Source organism: Vulpes vulpes, chromosome 8 (assembly GCF_048418805.1).
Source record: "Vulpes vulpes isolate BD-2025 chromosome 8, VulVul3, whole genome shotgun sequence".
Lineage (NCBI taxonomy): Eukaryota > Metazoa > Chordata > Mammalia > Carnivora > Canidae > Vulpes > Vulpes vulpes.
In genome coordinates, this window is record NC_132787.1 from 8,042,076 (window position 1) to 8,056,905 (window position 14,830).

The 14,830-nt window shown below is 45.0% G+C and overlaps 1 long non-coding RNA gene across 1 annotated transcript; it reads right to left on the bottom strand.

Annotated features, from left to right (window-relative positions):
- Window positions 1-256: 256 nt before the first annotated feature.
- LOC140599882 (uncharacterized) lies at window positions 257-9,160 on the bottom strand. The gene is made up of 2 exons (XR_012002883.1): window positions 8,677-9,160; window positions 257-1,563 (listed from the first exon to the last, which is right to left on the bottom strand). It is a non-coding gene; the product is annotated as an uncharacterized lncRNA (long non-coding RNA).
- Between the last annotated feature and the right edge of the window lie 5,670 nt (window positions 9,161-14,830).

Genomic DNA, 14,830 nt, shown 5'->3' on the forward strand with positions numbered 1-14,830 from the left:
GGCACGAATACAGGCAGAGAGAGAAGCAGGCTCCCCGGAGGGAGCCTGACGTGGGACTCGATCCCAGGACCCCAGGATCACAACCTGAGCCAAAGGCAGATGCTCAACCATGGAGCCACCCAGGTGCCCCTAAAAATATGTTTAGTATCACATCAAAGAGCCTATTAGAATGCAATGTTCTCAACTACAGTAAGTAAAGACCAGGTTTGCTTTGTATTCAAAAAAAAAAAACTCACATACTTTCTGCAGACAAATCTGAAACTTTTTTCAAAGACTTATTTATTTTAGAGAGAGTGGGGTTGGGAGGAGTGGGAGAGAGAGCTTCAAGCAGATTCCACACTGAGCATGGAGCTGGATGTGGGGCTTGATCTCACGACCTTGAGATCACAACATGAGCTGAAACCAAGAGTCAGCTGCTCAACCAACTACGTCACCTAGGTGCCCCAAATCTGAAATATTTTAAAGCAAAGTGAAATACTCGCCCTCAGCTCCTCACTTTCCAGAACCAAGTGATACAAATATCCCATATTAACAATAATCTGACTTGTCAGAGAAGACCTTCGGCACTTTTTCTCTTTAATTCTTGTTTATAAATTCAGGTTACAAAGTTTATGAAGTGAAAAATGTCAACTGTGTTTAAAAAGGCAAATGGCTCAGCGGTTTGGTACCTGCCTTTGGCCTAGGGCATGATCCTGGAGTCCTGGGATCAAATCCCACATAGGGCTCCCTGCATGGAGCCTGCTCCTCCCTCTACCTGTGTCTCTGCCTCTCTTTCTCTCTGTGTCTCTCATGAATAAATAAAATCTAAAAAACAAAAAAACAAAACAAAACAAAAGGCAAAGGAGAGGGGGAGTCTTTAACCAGGACTTCCCATGAAGTTGGTCTTCAGAATGACAAGCAGTTTCATTAGTCAGAAGAAGGAAACTAAATTACTACTCCTTAGATGGACAGAGGAACTTCATGTTCATCAAACTGGTACTCAAAATGAACTTCTAATCCTAATCAGATACATATGTGTGTGAATACACGTATGTATGTGTAAATATCTATGTTTTATAAGGTTGGAATCAGCTAGCTTAAAGTATCCTGCAAATTATGGCCAATTTAGAATCAACTTTATAAAGTAACTAGGAATTACTAGTTAACTAACTTCAGGTTCCTCCCATATTCAGAAAGGTGGATTTTAGCCTAATGGATTAAAAACATAAGTACTAGGTACTTGCTGAGAACACATCTGGAATCACTTTATTCTGAAACTGTTGTATAATGAGGTGCTAACATAGCCAACTACGGCTCACCCCCCACTGAAATGAGTGTGTGTGTCCTGGACTTAACCCCTTTTCAGTAGCAAGTTCAAATTCCAGAACAGCTTGTCCAGGGATCATGGTGGCAGGAATGTGCTTGTCTTGGAAACCTATGGACCAAAATATGCTCATCCTTAAGAAAGGTAGATCCTGCAGATAATGGACTGGCCAATCAGTGGTTCTCAGATGTCTCAGAACCGTTGGGTCTCCTATCCTTACTCTCTTTCCAAAGTCAAGCCCATATTCTCTTCAGCACAACCTGTGAAACAAAAGACAATAAGCAAGAAGTTGTAACTAGTCCTAACAAAACATCAGACCAAGACATTTTGGGAGAGGCAATTTTCAGAGATGAGCAATTTTTCACGATGTCATTGATAAAGCATATGAATGGACTATAGATTGTGCAGTTGTCAATTCACAAGTTTTCTGGTGGAAACAGATTTATCTAATGGCTGAATAAGATTTATTAATTCCCTAGAAGGGAAGGGAGAAGAAATGGGTAGGAAATATCAGAGAGGGAGACAGAACATAAAGACTCCTAACTCTGGAAAACGAACTAGGGGTGGTACAAGGGGAGGAGAGCAGGGGGGTGGGGGTGAATGGGTGACGGGCACTGAGGGGGGCACTTGATGGGATGAGCACTGGGTGTTATTCTGTATGTTGGCAAATTGAACACCAATAAAAATAAATTTATTATTTAAAAAAAAGATTTATTAATTCCCATGACATGACATTCTGAAGTGGAATGAGAAGACGGGAGACCTAGGTTCTAGCCCCTGTTTTCCCATTAACCAGTAAGTAGCTAAGCCAGTGATGTTGATTTTGTGCCCAGCCTCAACTGCTTCCCTTCATAAAATTAGTTCAGATAAATCTTGAAAATCTCTTCCAATTCAGAATCTTAGACTCAAAGTTTTTTACTGAACCTCAGACGTGCAAATATAGATGTATGTGTATGTAGATGGGAGGAGGGATTCCAAACAACCTGTTGAAGAGTAAAACAGGCATGAAAATCCAGATGCTGCTCTATCCTATTCAGACAAGTCTTTAGTTATCATTTCTTCCTCATACAGGTCACATGGGGTGCTCACTGAAATAGGCTTTGAGTTCCCATGGTTTATACCTTTTAGTCTCTCTCATTTCCTTCCCACTTCTTACCCACCATCACACCAAAAGGGATATGGTATGGTGCAGAAATTTTCAAAACTGTACAATGCCATCCTTCTCCCTAAATGTTAATTATTTTGAAAAATAGAGCTATTTTCACTTTAGGATATTATTTATGTTAGCACATTATTGGTTTGTTATTTTTCAACGACTTAAGTATGTTTAAGATTCTAATATGGCAAACATCAACAGATAAAACCCACCTGAACAAACCCTTTGCAGTCCTCAATAGTTTTAGAAGTACAGGGATTGGGGGGGAGAGTCCTAAATCCAGAAAGTTTGAGAACTACAAGTACAGCAGAGCCAGCCTGGCTGACTTCAAATCCCACTTGTACCACTTACGAGCTGCGTGACATTGCGGACAGTTGCTCAACATTTCTGGGCCTCAATTTCTTCATCTATCAAATGGGCATAATAATAATCCAGCTCACCTCACAGTATTGTCATGTGGCTTATGAGTCGGTACATGAACTGTACTTAGAACCATTGATGTTATCCATTCCTGTCTTTGGTAGCCTTCCCTTCCTCTTCACCACTTCCATTCCCCTGTTCTCTTTCTCTTTCTCTCTCTCTCTCCCTTTTGTTTGTTGTTTGTTTTTGCTTGGTTGGGTCTGGTCTGGTCTAACTACTGCTGCCTCTGCCTTAGCCCAGCAAGTAGCTGTGACCCACATTGCTTCTGCCAGGGCTAAAGGTGTAGCTGCCCAGGTCCCCCCCATCGCAAGCACCACTTTCCTCCCTCTGTGCTGTGCAGCCGGCTGTATTTTGAGTTTGCCCTTCACAGAAGCTCCATCAGCAAAAGACAGCTGGAAAATCAAAGCAAGCAACACTAAATTTTTAAAAACATGCTATGTCAGATGAATTAAAATGTAAAGGAGAAACTTAAGCCTTAGCAATGATCAATGAAACAGAAGAAGGAAGTAGAGGGAAAATGCAAGCAATTATATTCATTCTTTAAAAGAAAACTTGGTTGGGGGGGGCGTCTGGGTGGCTCAGTTGGTTAAGCACCCGCCTTTGGCTCAGATCATGATCTCGGGGTCCTGGGATCGAGCCCCACTATCAGGCTCCCTGCTCAGGGGGCAGTCTGCTTCTCCCTCTACCTCTTCTTGTGCTCTCTTCCTAAAGTAAATAAATAAAATCTTCAAAAATATATGGTATTTTTCTGCCTCATGGGTGGGGGGGGGGTTTAGTTGGACAGACACTAGTGCCTACAGGCCTCCTTCCAAATTTTGTAAGTTTTCACTGCCTTCCAGCTCCTTTTTTAAATCTTTCACCTCCCAGAATACCCTTCCCTCCCAAGAAACTTCAAGGCATCAACTGGTGTAAATATTCTGATGAGCCAGATTCTCATCATATGCAGTGACTGATAACTATTTAACCTTCAGGGGAGGGGTGGCTTTGACCTTTAATAATATATGTAATCATAATGCCTTCTTTTTATATATTTTCTAATCTCTAAAGTATTTTCACTGGCAGCCTGGGTGGCTCAGCGGTTTGGCTCAACGGTTTAGCGCCGCCTTCAGCCCAGGGTGTGATCCCAAAGACCCAAGATCAAGTCAGGCTCCCCGCATGGGGCCTGCTTCTCCCTCTGCCTGTGTCTCTGCCTCTCTGCATTTCTCATGAATAAATTAATAAAATCTTTAAAAAAATATATTTTCACATGAATTTTCCTTTAGTTCTCAACAATCAGCATGTTATTATTCGTATCTTAGAGTTTAGGAAACTGAGGCTCACAGAAGCTGGCAAACTTGCCCTGAACCACAAAACTTTGGACAGAAATTAAACTGGAGTACAAATGAAAGTGGAGGATTTTTTAAACCCCGGGAGGGAGTGGGATTGGCTGGGCAAGGAGGGGCGGGGCCTAGTGGGGAAAGGTGGAACTGGACTATTTTTGTCAGGGGGTTACCACTTAAGCAAATCTGCTCCACTGTGGAAATTACCTGTACTAATTCCCCAGGGTTTTTCATAGCTTTTGCATTACCTCCACAACTCAAGCTATACATTTTCTCAGAATTTCAAGATTTATCTTTATTTTTTTAATTTACTAATTTGTTTGCGCAATAGCTACTTCGGCTACCTGTTCTAAGAAAGTTTTAAAAAGGTATGCCAGGATGCTTTCATATTGGGGCTGCTTCCGAATAGTGTCCGTAAACTGACAACTGTCTGTATTGCATGTGTGATATCATTAAATATATATTTGGTCATTCCAAAACTATCTGGCATTTGTCCTTTACCAACATTACTATTTTAGTTTCTCAATCATGTGAGCTTAAAATGTACAGCTGAATCTAATGAATGTCAAACTTGTGCAGCGACTCAAGTTGATCAGAGTGCTTTTACACAGAAAAACATTTAAGATTCACAAAGGATCTGTTGGGGGTGAATATTTACTTTTTTTTTTTTAAAGATTTATTTATTTGGGATCCCTGGGTGGCTCAGCAGTTTAGTGCCTGCCTTTGGCCCAGGGCATGATCCTGGAGTCCCAGGATCGAGTCCTGTGTCAGGCTGCCGGCATGGAGCCTGCTTCTCCTTCTGCCTGTGTCTCTGCCTCTCTCTTTCTCTCTAGGTCTATCATAAATAAGTAAATAAAATCGTTAAAAAAAAAAAAAAGTATTTATTGGAAAGAGCGTGCAAATGAGCGGGGGTAGGGGCTCAGAGAGAGGGAGAATGCCACGCAGACTCCCACTGTGTGGTGCCCCATGGGGAGCTCAATTCCAGTACCCTGAGATCATGACCTTAGTCAAAATCAAGAGCTGGCCACTTAATTGACTGAGCAACCTTGCCCGCCCCCTCCATTTTTAAAGATTTATTTATTTCAGAGAGAGAGAACAAAGGGTGAATAGTCACTTTACGGAAAACAAAGACAAATCGTTTTGAACCATCACTCCTTCTGAATAGGTTTAAATTTGCATTAATTTAAACACAACTGTTAAAGAAGAAAGTGTTATCTACAAGGAGTAAGACATCTGAAATATGTGATGTTCTTTGCATGTAAAAGAACTAAGCAATCTGAAATATTTTTAGCAATAGTGGTATGTTTAAGCCAATAAACTCTTCTTTGACCTATTTTTTGTAATTTATCAGTTCTGTCTAGCAGAACTTACTGCAATAATGAAAATGTCTATTTCAGTGCTTGCAATAGGGTAACCACCAGTCACATGTAGCTATTGAGTACTTGAAATTTAGCTAATGCTAGGAAGAACTTGGTTTATTATATTTAATTTTAATTAAACAACTTTGTGTGGCTAGTAGATATGTATCAGACAGAGCACTAATAAGGTCCCCCTACAGCAATAAAAAATCCTATGATTCTATTATTCTAAGGATCCCAAACTATGACGCCAGGATTAAACCTGTGGTTAATAAACTGAACATTAATTAGGTACTGAAGTAAAATTGGCTAACCATACAGAATTTTTCAGTTGTTTTTGTTCTTATTTAGTACACTCCAAGAAAACTATTAGGTGCAAAATAACAAGTGGGGCAGTAGTATATATACATAGCGAAACAAAATATATATCCCTGGCATTGGGCAGTTAGTACCTAATGAAAAGATGATGGAGGGAGCCTGGGTAGCTCAGTGGTTGAACAGCAGCCTTTGGCTCAGGTTGTGATCCAGGGTCCTGGGATCAAGTCCTGCATCAGGCTCTCTGCTAGGAGCTTGCTTCTCCCTCTGCCTATGTCTCTGCCTCTGTATCTCTCATGAGTAAATAAATAAAATCTTTTAAAAATCAATTTTTTTTTGTAAATGATAGGGAATACAAGGAATAAGAAAGAAGGGAGGTTGAGTAGTTCAGTATGGACCAAGAATGGACAATGTTCCCAAGGGCACATTGGTCTCCTGGTTTCTTAAATCTCAATTCAGTACATCTTTACAAGATAAGACTGATGCGGGATCCCTGGGTGGCGCAGCGGTTTGGCGCCTGCCTTTGGCCCAGGGCGCGATCCTGGAGACCCGGGATCGAATCCCACATCGGGCTCCCGGTGCATGGAGCCTGCTTCTCCCTCCGCCTGTGTTTCTGCCTCTCTCTCTCTCTCTGTGACTATCATAAATAAATAAAAAAAAAAAAAAAAAAAAAAAAGATAAGACTGATGCAAACTCACCCTCTTAACCAGTACTACTGAGTTCCTATTTTAGGACAAACAACTGTGCTGAGCTCTGGGGACACACTGTTGAGCAGCACAGAATGTCTGCCGTTCAGGAAACTTACGCATCTCCTAGGAGGCAAAGCCACATGAACAAGCAATGAGAATACAGTGTGGTTATAGGTGCCACCACAGTAGCCTCTGGGTGGCAAGTGAGCACACACAGGAGGCTTCTAAGCCAATCCTGAAGGGGTCAAGGGAGGTTTTGAGGGCAGAGAAGAAGGTTCCAGAAAAAAATGAAAGAAGGGAGGGACAGAGGGAGGAAGGAACCCATAGTTACCTTCTTAGTGAATGTACCCAATATTACTGTTTCTTTTGGAAATTTCCTTTTCACTTTACGTTGTCATTGACCATTTCAAGGGTGTTCACTTCTTGAGTATGTTTCAATCAATATATACTTATCCAACACTGACAATTGAGAAGCCTCATCCTCACTTTCCTGGAGGTCTCACCACTTCCTAGGGGCTAAAGGTCTTTGAAGACAAACACTACTCCAGAGAAAAAGAAGTTCCTAGGTCAAATATGTCAATACGCTTCCATGTATAAAACATGTAATATTGCCTTGGAATGCAGGAGTTCTTCGTAAGTTTCTTTTTTTAAATTGTGTGTGGTTTTCCACTCAAACTAAATTTAGACAGTTCTTCGAACTAAACTTCAGGAAGGTTAAATGAATAAAAGGGGGAGGGGGGGAGGAAGGAATCCTGCCAAAATGTAAATTTAATATTTCAATACAATTATGTTTGTTGGTAGGAAATTTCCATAGCAAGTGACCACAGCGAGGGATTTACCTCCAACAGCCTGGCTTCAAATTCCAGTTGCTCCACTTACAAGCTGGACGGCCTTTGCCAAGTTATCTGATTTATGTATGCCTCAACCTCCCTAGCTGTAAGGGATGAGGTAAGGCGTATAAGGAGACAGAAGCAACCCCCACCTCACAGAGCTGACGAATTTAAATATGTTGACATAGGGATCCCTGGGTGGCTCAGCGGTTAAGTGCCTGCCTTCAGCCCAGGGCGTGATCCTGGAGACCCAGGATCAAATCCCACATCAGGCTCACTGCATGGAGCCTGCTTCTCCCTCTGCCTGTGTCTCTGCCATTCTCTCTCTCTCTCTCTCCCCCACACATGAATAAATAAAATCTTTAAAAAAATAAATAAATAGGGATCCCTGGGTGGCGCTGCGGTTTGGCGCCTGCCTTTGGCCCAGGGCGCGATCCTGGAGACCCGGGATCGAATCCCACATCGGGCTCCCGGTGCATGGAGCCTGCTTCTCCCTCCTCTCTCTCTCTCTCTGTGACTATCATAAGTAAATGAAAAATTTAAAAATAAATAAATAAAAAATTTAAAAAAAAAACAATAAATAAATAAATAAATAAATATGTTGACATATATAAATACGTGAATCGTCACATATTTATAAAGAACTTAAAACAGGGCAGCCCGGGTGGCTCAGTGGTTGAGCCTCTGCCTGCAGCCCAGGGCCTGATCCTGGGGTCCTGGAATCGAGTCCTGCATCCAGCTCCCTTGCAGGGTCCTGGGATCGAGTCCTGCTTCTCCCTCTGCCTGTGTCTCTGTCTCTCTCTCTCTCTCTGTCTCTCATGAATAAATAAATAAAATTTGGGGGGGAAAAAAAAAACAAGACAGCACCTATCTCAAGCAGTACACAAGTATTCACTATTCTTCTTAGATACAATAATTCTAACGGCAGAAACAATATACGCCGTTCTGGTGCAAAAGTCAAACAAACAAACAAAAAAGCGTAGAAAAGGCATCGGGCAGGTCCAGCAGCTTTTTCTAGCCCGTGTTTTCGCCTCGAGGTGGAAAAGAGAGGAAAAGGCCCCAGAACAGGCTGCCAGGGGGCCCGGAACAGAGCAAACCCCCGATGCCTCCGCAGCCAGCACAGCTGGTAAACAAAAATCTCAACTTTCTAATTCAGGCTGGTAGTTTCTTTCCTTTTAATTTGCTTCCAACTCTTTGATGGGACGACTTGAGGAAAAGGAAGAAGAAGAAAAAAAAAAAAAAAAAAGGCCACAATTACTAGAAAGAACGTAAACGGGGGCACGCACTTGAGATGAAACAGTTGGGCGCGCTCCTGTAGAGCAGCGCCGGGGCCGGGGTGTCCGCGCCGCGGCTACTCAGCACAGCAGGCGGACACAGGAAACCTCCGGGGCGCCGCCTCCCGAGTGTCCACGGGGGACTCACGTGGGACCGGCTGCAAGGCCGGGCCCGCAGGCCTCCCGGGGCACGCGGGTCGGGCCGGGCCGCACCCTCGCTTCCGGCGTGCGTGCGTGCGTGCGAGCGTGCGTGCGTGCGTGCGTCCGGCGCGCGCGCCCCGCCGCCGGGGCTCTCCACGTCAGGAGCCACGTCCACACGCGCGGACGCGCGCCACGGGGGCGCCGCCGTGCCCCGCGCTGCGATGTCCGCGGCGGGGCTCCCTCCGCGGGAAGCCGCAGGCCCGCCCGCCCCTTTCCTCCACGCAGCCGGGGGCCCGTCGTGCCGTCCCCGTCCGAGCGCCGTCTAGGTTCCGCGTCGCAGGCGGAGGCCAGCGTGGCCCGCCCGGCCCCGCCCCCCCTCGCCGCGCCGCGCCGCGGGGCCTCCGCACCTCCAGGGCCCGCCCCTCCTCCTCCTCCTCCTCCTCCTCTTCTCCTCACTCGCTCCTCTCCCCGTCGCTTCCCCGCCTCGGGCTCGGGGGGCGGCGCCTGGTGAATCACCGTCACGTGGGCCCCCGGTGCGCAGAGGCGGGCGGCGTCTCGGCGGCTCCGGCGCTCGAGTGGAAAATTCCCGGAGACCTACTGAGGCTGCGCGCCGGAGGCCCCGCCCCCTCGCCGCGCCGCGCGCCCGCCCGCCCGCCCGCCTGCCCCCGTCTTCCGGCCGCGGCCCGGCCCCGCCCCTGCGGAGGTTCCTCGGTCCCCCGGGGGCTGCGCTGCGCACGCCCCGCCCGCTGCGGCCCCCGGGCTGGCGCCGCCCGCGCCGCTCGCCCTCGGGTTGGCCGCGCTCGCTTCCTTCGCGCCCCTCCTTGGGGCTCCGGGCCGCCGCGCGGCCTTGCCCCCGACCTTGTGCGTAGCCCGCTGGCATCCTGGCGCCTCCGCCTTCGCCTCTGGGGCGCCGCAAGCGCCCTCGGGGCCGCCACCCCAGATCCGCAGGACACGCCCCGCCCCCAGCCCGGGTGGCGCGGGAGACAAAGGCGGGGGCAGCCCCGATCGGCGTCCTGCCTGCCGCGCCGCTCAACGCACCGCGTCGTCGCCCCGGCAAAGCGCACGCTCGGCCCAATTTTCTTGCAACTTCCCCCTGCTTATTTGCTTGGCAAATAAACTAGTTGTTTTCTCCATCCCGTAGCGTTCCTTGCTTCGCTTTCCCAACCGCGAGCGACATTCATTCCCGAGACGGCAACTTTGGGGAGTCGGTTGACCTCATCCCCCCCCAGGGCTGACACGTGGCTACACGATGACATTATCCGCCCCCCCCCCCCCAGGGGCGTGCTATGCGCGCGGTTCACCTCCAGAAAGCAAATGCATGTCACAGTTTGAGCGGCCGGTGGCTGTGCACGACCCCTCTGGGTGGACGGATGTCCCTGGACGGGGTGGGGATGAGGAGTGGCATTAGCGCCAGGTGTCCCCAACGTGAGGGTTACCTGGAGCTGGAGGGAGGCATCGCAATCAGACACGGGGTGCCAGGGATTAGTGCTAAAACCTGAGTCAGGATTCCAGAACCAAGCTCGGATATTAGAATGCTTTCCGTCTCAGAACCAGAATTTCGGGTATGTTAATTTTAATAAACCCCTAATTGAGTATCTTAGCCCTGGGCAAAGAAAGATCCAGAAACTAACCCAAGTCTACTGTGGCCTAAGAGTGGTTTGAGTAGAACACATCCTGCAGTTGGCTGTCATTTCTCTTTGGGCGAGAAAACAGACCACTAACAAGCCTAGAAATAAAGGTATTTTTAAACCACCTTATTTCGGAGAATTTTAAGAGAGTGAAAAATTCTAATTTTCTAAGGAATGGAGCGTACGTACTACTCTATTCCATAAAACATAAATCTCCTCTCTACTAAGTATATACACATCTTGACTTCTTAGCTTAATTTGTGATTCTTAGTGAGAACTTGGCACGTTCTGAATAACCTGGAAGCGGGCACGCGAGAATTCTCGTCTGTGATTTTGCTTTCGCATTTCACTTCCCAAGCCACTTATTGCTAATTAGCAGGTGTCAGTTTGTCCAGTGCAAGAACTATGGTCAATAAGTCCTTCATCTTTCTGACACTGTTTCTTTTTCACTTTCATTATTACATATCACACCTAGCAAAATAGACTATCCCAGGGTCACATGAAAAGGCCAATGGATAAATACCACAAAAAGGTCATTATTCAAGCCATTCCTTCCCCCTTTCCTTGGGGAGGAGACAAGAAAAACAGAGTACTGACACTCTGGAACGTTCTATAGTCCTGACAGAAGTTAATATATTGATACTAAAATATCTGTAAAAGGGATCCCTGGGTGGCGCAGCGGTTTGGCGCCTGCCTTTGGCCCAGGGCGCGATCCTGGAGACTCAGGATCGAATCCCACGTCGGGCTCCCGGTGCATGGAGCCTGCCTGTGTCTCTGCCTCTCTCTCTCTGTGACTATCATAAATAAATAAAAATTAAAAAAATAAATAAAATATCTGTAAAATTACCTAAATCTTTTTATTTCTTTCTTTTCTTTTTTTTTTTTTTAATTTGAGCTTCCGGGGACACCATGATTTTCTTTTTCTGACTGCAAAGTGAGGTGTCTACCTGCAGAACAGTAATGCTTCCAAACATATGGCTTCACAATATGCATCTTGTATTTTTTGTGCAGGACTATGTTACCTAATTCTGGCCAGTAGGACCTAAGATGTCTACAACAGTACTTCCAGGAAATGTTATCTCTCATAATAAAATTGATTCACAGAATTGACATTCCTTTCTTTGTGGATGTGGCCAAGTCTGCATATGACCCCTGAAACCACTGCAGCCAACATGTGACCATGACAGGAGACATCTCCAGCATGCCAAAGATGTCAGAGTAAAGAGATGGTGAGCTCTTAATCTTTGAGGAGATTATCAAGCCCAAGAATTAACCCTATGACTGCCCTATCGGCTTCCTATTATATGGGACAGTATGTGAGTCCTTATTACTTAAGCCACTTTTCATTGCATATTGGGTTTTTTGCAATAAAATGTTTTCACTGCTGACAGCCCCTCTGTGGAGGCCAGCCTCCAGGATAGACCCCAATGACCCTCACCTCCTGGCATTCACATCTTTGTGTAGTCCCCTCCTACACCGAATCAGGGCTTGCCAGTCAGGCCATCAGATAACTACAGAGCTAACTGTCAGCTGACTCCAGCCTCATAGGAGACTCGAAGCCAAAATGCACAACTGACCTGCTCTTGAGTGTCCGCTTCACAGACTGAAACTTTGAAATTTCAGCCACTAACTTGTGGAATCATTTATTACACAGCAATTGCTACCTAATGGAGTATCCTTCAGCACCAGAAAAACATGCTCAAGTCACCAGAGGGCTCTGGCAGTTAATATTATTGCTTTGGGCTTGAGAGCTGTCTTATAAAGATAAAATACAACACTGCATTTGTTGAGCACCTACTAAACATAATGCCAAGAATAAAATACATAAAATGGGCAGCCTGGGTGGCTCAGCGGTTTAGTGCCACCTTTGGCCCAGGGCATGATCCTGGAGACCCGGGTTCGAGTCCTACATCGGGCTCCCTGCATGGAGCCTGCTTCTCCCTCTGCCTGTGTCTCTACCTCTCTGTCTCTCTGTTTCTCATGAATAAATAAATAAAAGCTTTTTTAAAAAATACATAAAATGATAAGAAATTTGTTGAGGAAACTGGGACAGATGACTGCTAAGAAATATGTAAGTCATTGGAATAAAGGGACAGCTGTGGTTGGGGAAGGGCAAGATTTCACTATTTCTTCATAATGCCAGCATCCATACTTGAATTTTGAATAACACTGTCTGGACAAGGATGTCAGGCTGTGTACATTGCAAAAGGTCATATTAATTAGGTGAAATGGAGCCATTAGAGAGCAAGTTCTTGGGATCAGTTCTCACACTGTGGCTTGCAGAAGACTGGGTGGAAGAAAAATCTGCCCTTTTCCAACATCGACTCAGTTTATTATTTGCAAGGCACTGTGTTAAACATACTAATTCTCTAAAAGAACTCTATGTACCTGGTGCTGTTTAGGCACTGAAGACTGAGTGATTTGGCAAAACAAAGGACTTTTCCTCTTGGAGTTATTTCACTAAGACGTCCGGGAGAGTTACAGGTAGGGGGAGGTCGCAAGCAAATAAACAAAGGATTAAATAATGTATTTTCAAATCATGAAATAAATGCTATAAACAAATCACATAGGACAGTGGTAAAAAGGAGATTGCATGCAAGGGGCAACTTTTGCCAGAATGGTCAAGGAAGTTTTTTGTTTTGGTTTGATTTTTTTTTTTTTTTTTTTTTTTTTTTTTAGGAAGCAACACTTAAACTGAGACCTAAGTGATAAGAAACCATCATATAAAGATTGAGGCAAGGAGATTTCTTGGCGGAAGAAAGAGCAAGTGCAGAAAGTTATTCCCTGAAAGGGAATAACTTGGAGTGCTTTAGGGAGAGAAATAAAAATCAATGTGGCTAGAATGTGCAGAGAAGAAAAAAGAGATGAGGCTGAGGAGGTAGGCAAGGGCACAACCTGGTAATGCCATGGAGTGAGGAATATGGATTTTATTCTGTTTGCCATGAGGAGTCACTGGAGGGCTTAAAGGAAGAGAAATAATTCATCCCCTTAAGCAAGGGATTTTATTTTTGTTCTGAGATCTTTCTGACTGCTGGGTGGAGAATGGAAAGTGAGCACTAAGTGCAGAAACCCAGAGCTGAGTTAGACGGTGGCTTTGGCAGTGATCTAGAAGAGGAGTGACAGTCACTTGGACCAGAGCAGTGCAGAGGGTAAGAAGTGGCAGGATTCTGAATTTGTTTGGAGGCAGAGCCCTCAATATTTGCTGATGGATTGGATATTTGAGGATAACAGGGCTCAAGATGACTCTGTGATTTGGGGCCTAAGCTATCTCATGAACGACATTTTTGTTTTTCTAAATTCTAAGAATTAAGAGAGGAACAGTTTTGCTAGAAATCAAGAGTTCTGCTTTGGCTAGTAAGGGATGAGATAGATGCCCTCTAGACATACCAGATAGCATGTTTCCTCCTGGTCCAAGAGAAGCTCAAAACTCTTTACTCCTGCATGTATTCATTCAACAAAAATGTGTTGTCAGGCATGTAATAGGTGCTGGAGCGAACAGTGATCAAAGCAGATTGTTAACCTTAAAAATAAAACTGCCAGTTATTTTACCAGCAAAAATGGGTTTATTTGGAAAGGGCAGAGAATTACAATCCGGGACAGGCAAGCCAAGGCAAAACCATAGGCAAGTCCAAAAAACAAAAGAGAGGAACCTTATTTTATGGAGAAGAAGGAGGAAGTTGGGAGGGGTTGTTTTGAACAAAAGTCCATTGGAGAGAAGCAAGAGTTCTAGTGATGACAGTTTCTCATGTACTGAGTTACAGGGGTAATTTCTTATAAGATGCAAGGTACATCTTCTCATGTTGGAGCCTGTAATTCCTGATTCTTTCCTGTTGAGGATTCTTCTGTTGGGTCTATAATTGACAATTCTTTCCATAATTGATGTTGAGTGGTACCAGAACCCCTACCAGCCTCCCGTTCTAGCATCCCAAATCCACTTTAGTGAGGTTTCCCTTTATTAATTTTCACGGGATTAAATTCCAGCTTTCACAGAGCTTATAGTGAGGGAGATAAACAATAAATAAGCAAATAAGTAAATATAATTCAGGTAGGGATAGATATTACAGAGGAAAAAAGCGTATTTAATTCATCCATCGACTCGGTAAGTACCTTCTTTTTTACAGGTTACTACGCTGGGTATGGTTAGCCAGACTCTATCCTGAAAAGACACGAACGTAAAATCTGTTACATGGACAACACAAAAAGGGCCACAAAGAGATAAGCATTTATAAAGCACTAAGTTCAAGTAGAATGAGCACAGTCTCAAATGGAAGCATCTAATAAAAAAAGACTAATGAAAGGTGTGATATTTAAGCTGATTTTCAAAGGAAAGATAAAGTTTAGATATACAGTAATGGCAGGGAGCTGCCTACCACAGGAACTAAAGGATAGAGGTAGAA